We start from the raw sequence: 12,426 nt of genomic DNA, 5'->3' as shown, positions 1-12,426 counted from the left end.
GGACAAGGCCGTGTAATGTGCCTTGACTGATTCACGAGAAATGTGATCATGCCAAACCCAGAGCAAATTAGACCTCCTGGGGGATGCAACAGTGCCCAGGTCTAGTGTTAATGATTGTGAAAATGGCACAGTCACAAAGCCACCAGAAATTATTTCTCTGCCTTCACTCCCAGAGTGCAGACTTCTTGAAGTAACGTGTATATATTTGAAATTATGATTTTGGTTCTAAAAAAAGGCATTTTTTGGTATAAATGAGAGCATCTTTCCGTAAACAAATGCATAGGAGAACTTCACTATGAGCACATTCTGGATCAACCAAATGGAAAGAAGGTTTTTAAGCACAAAAACTAAAAAGGAATCTATTCAAATCATACAATTTGTGAAGTCTTGTTATTGTTTAGGGTTTTTTTCACAATAACAATGTTGTAGTAATAAATCAACCAGGAATAGTAACAATTATCTAATGATCAACATCTCAGGGCCTTGTTCAAGGATGCAGCAGGGTGACAGAGTGCCGTCCCCACTGAGGCTGATGACGGGCTGCCTGCACTCCCTGTATTCCAGAGCTCCACAGCTCGCAGCCTGCAGAGCCCTCATCAGTCCATCAGCAAACCTCAGGCCCGGCTTTGATAAATTGTGTTCTAAGTCATATGGCCAAAGAGCAAAAATTTGGTTATGTGATAAAAGATATCTTTGGCTCTTCTGAAACATGGATGCTGTGCTTACTTTTAAGCCAGTGCCTTTGCAGGCTCTGACACACCTCTCCAGCGGCACTCCACAAGCAGAGTGCAGTGGCTTTACCAGTGCACTGCTGTCTGGTGACAAGGGGCAAACAAACCCAAAACTGTGTCATCGTTGCTGTGTCTTTTCCCTACATGATGCCCTCTCTGTGGGAATGCTGAGGCTGTGAAATTGCAGCATGCACAAAATTACACGTTAGCTATCTCCATTATAACAGGCTGTCATCGTTCAGCACGGAGCAGCCATTAATCATCCAACAATCATTCATCCATCCTCTCGGTGAAGCATTAAACTGTGGCCCTTTCTGTCCGTCTCTGGTGATCATCCAGGTGGAAATTAGAAATCCCAGAGTGCTTTTCAAAAAGAACAGGGGCTAACCTGGGTGACCCTCAATAATAAAAGGGAAAACCTGTTTCCATTGTCCACAGCTGTGTGTAAGCTATTGCCAAGTACATAATAGGCACCACATTTACCTACACAGTCACTGCTTCTCCAGCATTTAACTCATTCATCTGTAGAGTGGTTTGGGACACCGTGAGTATGAAATATGCTTTGTGAAATCAAATTCCATTATCCCTTACAGCATGCTGACAAGCATTTTCAACCAAAAATTTCACACTGCCCCTATGATTCAATCTTAAAAGAGTCTCCTCCCAGTGTAGCAATCTGCAGTAGTGCTTCACCTTCATTCAGGGAGGTAAGTGCTCAATAGATCATAAAACATATGCTAATAATGGGGGGCAAAATTCACTTAACATGGACAAACATTTGTTGTTGGTTTTTCCTCTCTTTTTTCTTAAATTGATTTTCTTTGTGGTTAAAATTATGATGCTTGTCCTCTCTAGATTGAATAAAATAATGTTCTTTCTTTTGGAGCTTCTGGATGAAAGACATTTAGGGACTTAGATAATCACCTTCCTAACTAGATTTGATCTGATTTTGAAGTCATTTTCATGCATTAGCTTAAGAGAATTACAACACAATTTAATAATAAATTCTGTTAATATAACTTAGCCTTGAAAAATTGCACTTATATTGAGCAAGTAATATTTTAATGTTTTATTCACTAAAGCCCAATTCTAAAGACATTTTGATCCATAATCACAATGTCCTTAAGCACATCCAATTTTTCAGTGCAATGGTGAAATTTAAAACCAGAAAAACAATAGCAATATAAGGCAGTTAAGTGTCTAAGTCTCAATCGAAAAGGGTAGAAATTAAGCTCCTGATGCCCTTAATATTTTTAGAGTTTCTAACCAAGGACATGTAAAGTAAATGTTAAGTGTTGACTGAGCCCAGAAGGGGCTGTGACCTCTAGAGGTCCAATCCCATCCCACACTCTTTTCCACTTGTGTGTGCTCTCCTACCTGATCGTTTGAGGGAATTCAAAGTACACTGATTCATTTACAGAACTACAATGGATTTTGCACCATGGTCACTACTATGTTATCCAGGTGACAAATATGAAAACAGAAGCAATCTGCTGGATTTTGACTTAGCCTGCAAGATTAATTTTTAGCAAAGTTACATTATATAGAAAAAAAAGGAGGCACAAGCACAGCTACATGGAACAAGAACAAATAGTGGCATAGGGGACATACCATTATCCATGCTTTGGACCATAGCTCTGAAAAATTTCATAACTATACTTATAGTAAGGGAGAGAAAAATGTGTTATTCTCCCACAGCTTTGTTTCAAATTAAGAGATTACATGGACTGAATTAATTTCTAATTGTTCCCTGATGTGCACTGGAAGGCAAGATGCTCACAGCAACGGGATCCACAGTTGTGTGAATTTGTGTACATGGATGTGCTCAACTTCACAGACCACTGACATGATGTTAGAAATCAAATATCATTAAGCTCTACCTACACCGTGTGCAAAGTTGGTAAAGCTAAAAACATATATTAATTGGGGAGGTAAATGTAGTTAAACAACAACTGGAAAACGAGAGGAATATGAATGCGGATTACAGAGATTTAATTAATTTTTTAATACAGCTTCCATGAGCACTAAACTTTCAAGTATGTTCTGCAATAAGGCATTATTTACAACATGTGTTGGGCAATTCCACATTCCTTTTTGTCACACCCTCAGCTAAAAAAACTAGGACAAATGGTCCCCAAATGCAAAACCAGAGAACACATTTAAAATAGCACGTTGGAAACTAGAAGGAAATACAAAATGCATGAAACTATATAGAAGGCCAAGGTGAATTTAGTACACAGACAATGTGCATGAAACCTCACTGAACCAACATCCTCTTGGTGTCTAAACTGCAAGTGTCCTGCCTGCAAGGAGCAAAAGAAAAAGGCCCACAAGTCTCCCACTTGATACATGGCTAGTTACTTGACCAATGATTTATATCAGGTGCCTAACGCATCCAGTCTCAATTTTTCTGCAATTAAGGAGGGCAGGGCAGGCCAGTGACAAACGGTTTTCCTACAGCACTTTTGGCTTTAGCTATTATCCCTTAGATATCTTTAAACTAATTCATCCCTCTCTAGAATCCCAGGTTTGGGTTGATAAATCAAGCGAGACCTGTGTGTGCTGGGAGCTGATTGCAGGGTCATTCCTCAGCAGAAATGTTTGACCATAGTTTCCCAACTTCATATTTTATCTAGCAGCTGGTGATGTATCATCACTAATCCAAATGCAAAGTATCAGGAAATAAAAGGAGGCGGCACTGTTTATAATAAATCACTGACAGGGAAAGCTTGACCTTTTCATTTCCTACAAGGTATTTCATTGTTAGACCACAGACAAACAGAATTTTTCATCTGGTGCTTAATATGCATCAGAAGAGAACAAAGGTTTATAAGACAAGAAGAGGAGGGTACTACCTCCACTAGAGGACACTTATATTTCCACAGATCAAAAAGGCAATGCTGTTAATAACAGTTTTTTTCTTAAGAATCTTTTGTTCTTCTTATTAGACCAGAATTTAATAATAAAATGAACTCTATTACCTTTCATCCTGAAGGAACATTCAGAGACTCTGTTAACTTTACAAAGCTGCTTTAAAATGTGTTCTTTTTAAGAAAAATACTTATCTTTAAAAGCAAACATAAATGCCACCATAATGATGTAAAACCACAAAATGATATCATTATTATTAATGCTCAAGCTGGAAAGGTAACCCCCATATGTTGTTATTGGTATAGCAATTGTGGCTACAGGTGACAATGCTGTTCAGACTGGACAGAGCACAAACACTTAATTAAATGTGTCCTCTGTGAGCAGCTTCTGTTTTACCTTTCATGTGAAAAGGATGGGAAACAGAGGTACAAAAACCAGACATGATTAATACAATACCTTCCTGAAGAAAAATAAAATCTCTTAAACTGAGATATCTCCTTGGTCTATCTCCCCTAACCTTCCAACGAGGTTATGTGGTACCCAACTGCAAGACTCAGCTCCTTGCCAAATATAGCAGCCACAACATTTTGTTAAAAACACAAAGGCTGTTGAGATACACATCCCCTTTCCTCCTTTCGAACAGCGTGACCCAGCACCAGAATGAGACACCAGGCAAGGCTGCCTTTGCAGCCCAGAAGGATTCAGGCAATGGCTCTGTGCTCCTTAGCACCATCAGCATTCTAAATACATATGTTCAACTACAATCACATGGAACAAATTCAGGATGACAGCAGCAGGTCCCCATACCGTCTCTTTTCCTGTAGAAAATCACACAGTTTTATGTTTGGGCTTCCTTTATCTTGGCTTCCCTTGAAAGCTGGTGAATTTCAGAAATCCTTTCTGGAAAAGCTCAGGTAGGAGCTTGGAAAACCCAAAGCCAACCATATTTCCTGTGTTACCAGGCAGAGCACATGAATGCAGCTTCATTGGCTGTAAAACACCTTCTACCATAGTATCTAAGTATGTGCACAGCTTCTGTCAGTAGTGTGGGGATTCTCTGGGGTTTTTTTCCTCCATTCTCCCCTCTCCCAAAGAATCATACCAGAAAAATTTCATTTGGATCTTTAACAGACCTTTCTGTCTTGGATTTTCAGTAGGTACTTACATGTTCACCTGAGTTAGTACAGCAAAAAGCATTAAAAGCTGTTTTACTCTCCGTTTTTACACCAGCCTACACACTAAGTTTGCTGACAGCTGGTGTCCCTAGTGGTAGCAGCAACCTCAAAAGTGACAAGAGGAGAGCAGAGCAGTGGCCTTACTCCTACCAGGAAGTTGGAGGTTATTGTAATCCTGAGGAAACATCAGCCCAGCTTGCTCAACAATAAAAATGATATTACAGCAATCCCTGTGGGTGTTTCTGTTGTATTGGTTGTCTCCAACCTCACCGGGAGCTGTCATATCACTACCACTAAGCTGCAAGTGGCTTTTTAAATTTGCCAGCATCCTAATGTATTTTACTATCATTAACTGCTACTTCTCCTCTCACACAAAACAGGTTTAGAAAATCTATTTTACTAAGAGCTAGTATATCTAATTTGTACGAATTTACTAAAGCTTGTCAGTCACACTAAAGCATTTAATCATCTGTGACATTAAAATAAAACACTTTAAAACCTTTGGCACAGAGTGTTCCTGTTAAGAAAGTACTGTAATAGTATTCACTCTGCTGGCAACACAGAAGAGAGCAGCAGAAATTAACTTGAACAAAACACAGTCATTCTCATAACACTTCCATACAGGTCAAAGTTGGAAAATTGTCGATGCTCCTTCAAAGAACTGTTTATTCCCATTGTAATGATTTGAGATGTTTCAGCCTTCTATACACAGCAGCCACGTAGGCAGGGGGAAGCTGTTATAAAGTCAATACTAGGGGGTTTTAGTGTAATTAGAACCCCTCATTGCCCAGAGGGAAGAAAAAAGAAAGTAGGAAACTTTCTCTCTGCTTTTATATTACTACTGAGAAAAAATCTGAACGCTTAAATTAGAGGAGCTATCTTAAGGGGAATATCTTTTTGCCCTCCTATGCTGAATCTTCACTGGAGTCAGGATAGTTAGAAACTGCCATTTAATTTCACTCCTCTCCTCCTACCTTTCTTTCAAAAAGAGAAAAATAAATTGCAACTGTCGCATTCACTTCACTCCAAGATCCAGTCTCAAGGAATTCACCACATCTAATGAGACTGGGTGCTACTTGGTGCTAGGAGTGCATTTCAAACAGGCAGCTCTTGGTCCCCAACCTACAGCAGAGGGGAGAGCCCCTGCTTGGCCCCAGATCCACGAGGGTGGCAAGCTGATGTCAGGGCACCAGTCTTGGGGCTCCCTGCAAGATCAACACTTTTTTTCAGTGAGGTCATACTGTGGATTGCAAGATTGATAGTGGTGTGGCACATCTTCTTTAAAATAAAAAAAAAAAAAACCAAAACAACAAAACAAAAGAAGTAACAAACACAAAGGAGGAGTAAATGGCGCTAATTTCATAGGTATAAAAAAGCACCCTACTAAACATACTCTGAGGTTGGAACAGCTGCCTATGGAATACTATGAGTCATTGAAAACAATGTTGCTATAGCCTGGTTTACCGCTCTAATTTTCTTTCTTTATACACCCACTTTCCATTGCTGTTGATGGGAATTCTGTTCATGCATTAGCAAGGGAATAAATTCCTTAATTTCCAAATCTCAGTCCTATCTTCTGTAAACTAGAATCTCTCCCTCTTCCTGATTCAATTTGCCTCTCTGAGACTGTCCTTAGTAGAAGGTGAATCAATCACTTCATGAAAGGCACCTCTCTGCATGACTGCCAGAAGAAAGTCTCCCCACTCTTAAAGTGTTAAACCTGTGCAAGGTAAAAGAAAATACATTCAAGAAACATAGTAAGGAAAAAGGAAGTGCCTGTAAATTTGCCAAATTCTAAGTTAGTTTAATTTGTGTGTTATTATCCACAGGCCAAGATTGTGATATTTCACTGCCAAAAAAAAAAAAAAAAAAAAAAAAGCAATTGTTCACGTGTCCACTAAATTCCTGTATCATACAGTGATATAACAGTAGGTACTATGCTGAAATTTACACTCTCTTGAGAAGAGCCTACACAGTCCTTTTGAGGGACCTGGGTTTTTCCCTCTGATTTCCAAATGACTTGCAACAAATGAGCTTATAGGTAGCTGAAGAGTCAGTCTGAAACAGGAGCATCTTTTATGAGGAAAATCACCCCATTCTTAGACCTCTACATTTTCTACAGTAAAACATCTACTTTATCCCCAGCAAAGTTTTAGTTTTACTTCTGTAACAGGCAACTATCACTTTTCTTCTGGGGAGTGTGCTTGTCAGTGGGAAAAAATGAAGAGGCAGAGGCCAGACACAGTAGGGACTGAGCATCTGTGGTTCCTCCCAGCCCATGAGCCAGGGACAGCCTTCACAAAATTTGCAGGTGTGCAGCCCCTTCCGGGTGAGAGGTGCAAACACCCTTCAGGCAAAGCCTGGTTAAGTAACACCTGCCTGTGACAGAATGGAGTGGTATGGATGCTAAGGGTGCAAAGGATGAATGCTTAGGAAAAAGGTGCATCCGGGGCTATTCAACTGAGGATTGCTTAAGAAACTCATGAAACAAACTCATCTATGAAAATGAGCATCCTGAGGAGACATTGGTGTAGGATTGCTCTGTTCTTATCCTGCCCCCGTAATATTCATGACAGACCACTCTCAGACAGATACTGGGGAGACAAATCTGCTGTCTGACCAGGTATGGCAATTCTTACACAGGGCCGCGCAACCTGATTGCTTTGCTTGGACGTTAGACACATGAGGGGCTGACACTAACTTCATCCATTTCCCCCATTCTCATTTTGAGCCTGGTGAAGATGAAAATCTGCTGTCCATTTCAGGTGTAAAACTAAGAGAGGCTGAACAGCTCTGCAGAGGAACCAGCTCAGCATCTCCCTGTCAGCTGCCTTGGGAAAATCTCCTCATTTTCCTCCCCTCCAGCCCAGAAGCAAAATCAACTAATATCATGGCTGCCTATACAGCGCTCCCAAAACCTTGCTGGAAATTCTTTATAGTGCTTCTGGTGAAAAGATTTATGATTTTTCTTATTTTTTTTTCCCCTAGAGCCTGGTTTAATATCCCCTCTTTTTTATGCCTCCCTCTCCCCTCTAGGAGAAAAGGTTTCCCCTTTGCTGCCAGGGACAACCCGTAAAGTGATCCAATATGCAGCAGTTTCTCCCCAACCTGTTGAGATTCCCACCCTGCTACCACAGCACCCATGATAGCTGTGGCACTCCACTCTCACCAGGATCCTGCAGGGGGAATTCCTCCACTCTGAAATGCTTTCCTGAAATTATGAATAAAGAATACTTGGAGTTTTTCATCAGTACTGCTACCTCATCTGCAGTGGTTCAAGGCCAAACAAAGCAAAGCTTAAGGACATATGTGAAATATTACATTGGACTAATATAGTTGGAAAAATAGACAAGTTCTTCAGTACATAAATCTCTCTTTAGGTGACCTTGTGCATCCAAAGTTTGTGCTTCTTCCTGACGGTTTTTCTAGTAGGCTTCTCCTTTGGGAGTTTCTTTGTTTTAATTCAACAAACAATTCAGCAGGCTTGTCAAGAATTAATTAGGTGGCTCAGGCAAAAATACTCACAACAATCTCCTGCCTCTGTTTACAGCAGGCCTGTACCAGCCTAGCTGCACCTCTGTTTCTGCTGCAATTCATAAAACCTGTATTAATCTGCAGATTGCCTTCCCTCACAAAACCCCAACAGCTCGCTGTCTCCTCTGCTTCTCTGTTTGGCAAAACAAAACTCAGGGAAGAAAGAAAATGATATGGTAATTAAATTCTCTCTCTGTTTTAAAGGGACAAGCAGTCTTTCTGTACTAATCTGCTCCTTGCAAATTCAAGACAAATACAAGGGAATTAATATTGTACAGTTCTTGCTAACGTACTAATTATAAATTGCTGGCTACCAAATGAAAAGTAGGAACAATGATACACAAAATGTTATTAAAAACCATTTACAGTAACAGAAAGTTAACAATTTCTATCCAGAGGATTCTGCTATAGCAGATGGGATTACACTGTGAAAAATAAAATCTCCAATATAATTCACCAATTCGTTCTTCATCAATCCTTTCAAGATTAGGAGGGTTTAAGTCATGGTAATTTGGAAGGGGAGGGATCCAAACCTGTGGGTACTCTCAGTACTGAGTAAAAACCCAGAATTTCCCATAGGTAAACAGTGAAACTTAATTAACAGGTCAAGTGAGTGATTTGAGGGATTTTTGTAACACCTGTTTCCATATGCTCAGAGGGACTATTTTTTGCAATATTTGACAGAGCCTTTTTTTTTTTTTAAATTTTTTTTTTTTTTTGACTACAGGCCAAATATGGTAGATCAGGTAAACTGATTTTTTGATTTTACTTGAGACACAGTTGCACCTCTTCCATATGTTCAGATTTCTGTGGATTTTTTTTATTTGTTCCCCTGCAAAATACATCATAACTATGCAGAAAGGATGGAGGATTTTTACTGTTTTTAACTTTAATAAAATGGAAAATTTTCTATCAGGGTGTGTTGTGGCTCTAAATAAAAGGGGAACTGACAGCTGATAGAGGATGATACTGAAGTGTTATACCAAAAATATTTTTAACTTAGCATACACAGCATGAAATTGATTCCAAGGGAAGATTATTGGTTTCGTAGTGAGTAATATTATTTAGGTGGGTGCATCTCATTCTATCTCTAGGATTCAGGTCTAGTGCCTCGAGACCTGTCAATCCCTCAGGACTGCAAAGATTTAAAGTTTCTCGGGCTGGAAGCTGTGAGAGACTGGCTCTATAGAACTGACAACAAAGCAGACTAACCCAAGAAGTCTCGAATCTGCTGACCTGGATCTCTCTGATGCTGCAAGGACTAGAAAAACCCTTTAAAAGGTCTTCATCAGTTCTAGAATAAGGAGAAAAATGTTCATCTTATGAGGTCATGAGTCCCAATTCTCAGCTTCTTGGGGTCAAAGATCCTATATGAATATTAAAGTGAAGGAAATATAGAGGAGGTGAAACAGGCATGTAATGCAAGAGCCACGTGGGATCAGCGAAGCTATGCCATTGTAAAAACACATTTATAAAACAAATATGTGTGCACTGTGAATTTTACCTGACAGCCACTAATAGCAGGTAAAATAGCAGGTCTGATTTTTCACTTATCTCAGTAAGAGTATTCCTGCTTGTGTTGTACAGATCCCAAATGTAAAATCAGACTCCAAGGAAAGTGTTCCAGAAGGTACTGAGACTGTCCGTGGTGCTGTGGCACTGATATATTTAATGGAAAATGTTGTGATGGATTACCTGTACTCTGTATGTTCTTATGTTGTAAATTGAATTTTCTACCCGGACTACACCTCCCATACTGCAATAGGGTCTCATCATTCACAGATAAAAAACAATAAAACATCATGCAAGACATCTGACCAAGAGATTTAGTCACTAAAGAAATACGTGGCATGAAACCAGGAAATAACCAGTGCTGTAAGATATTACTGCAGCTTTCATAACCAGAGGCTTCTGGGTCCCACTGCTCCTCCCTTCCCCTGCTACAAAAACCCCACCAAAAAACCCAAACCAAAAAAATCCCCCACATAGACCCTTATATGTGTAAATAATGCTGCTGAAATCAAGAGAGCAGGCACATCTCTATTAATGTGACTGCCAAATCAAGTTCTCAACCAGTCAGCATGTAAAATAAAGACATATGGAATTAAATTCATTGTGTTCAATCAGTAAAAAGTGAACTCAAATTAATTATGCAAACTTTAAAAAACACATTTAGGGATATGATTTGTTCAGAGAGGTACGTTTTGCACACTACCTGAATCTAGCTGAGAGAACATATAAAACATTCATTTCATTTTCTGGTATGTGCTCGTTTAGTACAATACACTCAGCCATAATGATGTAGCTAACAATTTTATGGTCTTGTATGATTCATGCTGCAAAAGATACCATGCCACACTGAAACCTTTTTATTATCAATCACTGGGAAACACAAGCTTGAAGACTGGAATTAATTAAGAGGGTAAGGATTTACAAATGCTTCTGCTTCATTCTCTAAATATAAATATTCATGGTAGTATCTGTGGATCACTTTTTGAAGTAAAAATTGATCTTGGAAAATAAGAAGTTGTAAAGGCAATAGAAGCATAATTATGAAAGGCTGTCTTCAAACCTTAGAACTGGAATATTTTATGACAATAACTCTCTCCTTTTTGTAAAAACAAAAATATTGGAATAATTATGGAAGTATAACAAAGGTGACCATGAATTTAGATTCCTTTTTAAAATCAGTTTTTAAAATAAAAAGGATTACATTTCTATTTACTTTCTTCTTTTTCTTTACCAGTTGTTTGTCTCTGGGTCGTTTGTGTCTGTTTCTCAGGAGGCCTGTTAGACATGCACCTCTCATACACATCTTTACATTCCCATTTCCTTGTGTTCATGCCAATATTGCTGCCACTTCTGTCTGTACATCTTCCTGGACAAATCGCACAGGTTTTCCACATGTATTCCAAACTGAGCCTTAGCCATAAATAAAGTAGCTCGTTTTCATTTGTATTTATATTCCTAATTCTCTTTGTGTAAGCAATTATGGTAAATGCATGCCCATTAAGTACACATTGAAAAAAACATAAATAACTGAATGTACCTGCTTGATAACCCATTACTTGTTTATATTTTTATTATTCCAAAGAACACTAAGTAATATATACATGAAAAAAATTACATATGTAGTAACAATAAGCTCAGAAGGATTGGTTCCACCTCACCTAAGGTATGGAAAATAATTCATTTATTAGAAACAGATTGAATACTGCAAATAAAAAGACTGGCACCAACTAGTGATGCCTGTGGTGAGGAACTCATTCCTGCAAAGAGTCGATACCTCGTTAGCCTGAGGTAAGACAAACACTTGGCTAACTACAGATCTGAAGAAAGTACATAAATTCAAGGGTTTTTCTAGCTTTAAGCATAAAAAGAAAAGTAGGTTTCAACTGCAGTATTTTCTAGGTCATCAAGAAACAGACGTTTTTCATTTAACAATTCCATAAGTAAATAAACAAGCTTCTGGTGATAAACATTCAGGAAAAATGACTGAAAACAGTGTCTCCTCAGCTGTCCTGAAGGTAAGGGAACAATCTGAACTTGCCCACACTTGCTATCTCCAAGTTTAAAATCTGCCAGCTAACAACTGGCAAAGAACATTGATAAAAACCAAACCAAACTGACTTCTTAGCTACTTTGATTTTTTTCCCCCTCTTTTAATGTTGTTGACAAGATTAGTAGATGATGCAAAAAAATCTTTCTGTCTCTTCAAACCCCTTGTTGATCTATTTTGTCTTTATTATTTTGCTCTAACAAGCATGCCCCAGCTTCTGGAATTCATCAGCCTAAAACACCATTTAGTATCTTCTATTTTCAGACCAGGACTTATTAACCTAAACCATTCAGTGAATAATGCCTATGCCTGTACAGTGTGTGATTAAATACAACTATATTCAGTGCTTTCATGTATGAATTCTGCTTGGGAGAAAAATTGCTATGCTGCTGGACAGCATATTTGAATATTCTTCCCTATCACAATTATTTATTATTTCTATTAGCTAATGTTGTTTTACTCCTAATTATGGGTAATTAGATGATGAGTTGTCAGCACAATCCACTGTTAGAAGCTTCTACATTTAATTAACTCAAGATGGTTTTGAACATTTAAA

This window comes from Corvus kubaryi, unplaced genomic scaffold (genome assembly GCF_017639235.1).
Source record: "Corvus kubaryi isolate FWS band 111438036 unplaced genomic scaffold, C.kubaryi_AGA036_p1.0 37300, whole genome shotgun sequence".
Lineage (NCBI taxonomy): Eukaryota > Metazoa > Chordata > Aves > Passeriformes > Corvidae > Corvus > Corvus kubaryi.
This window is presented reverse-complemented; position numbering follows the sequence as displayed.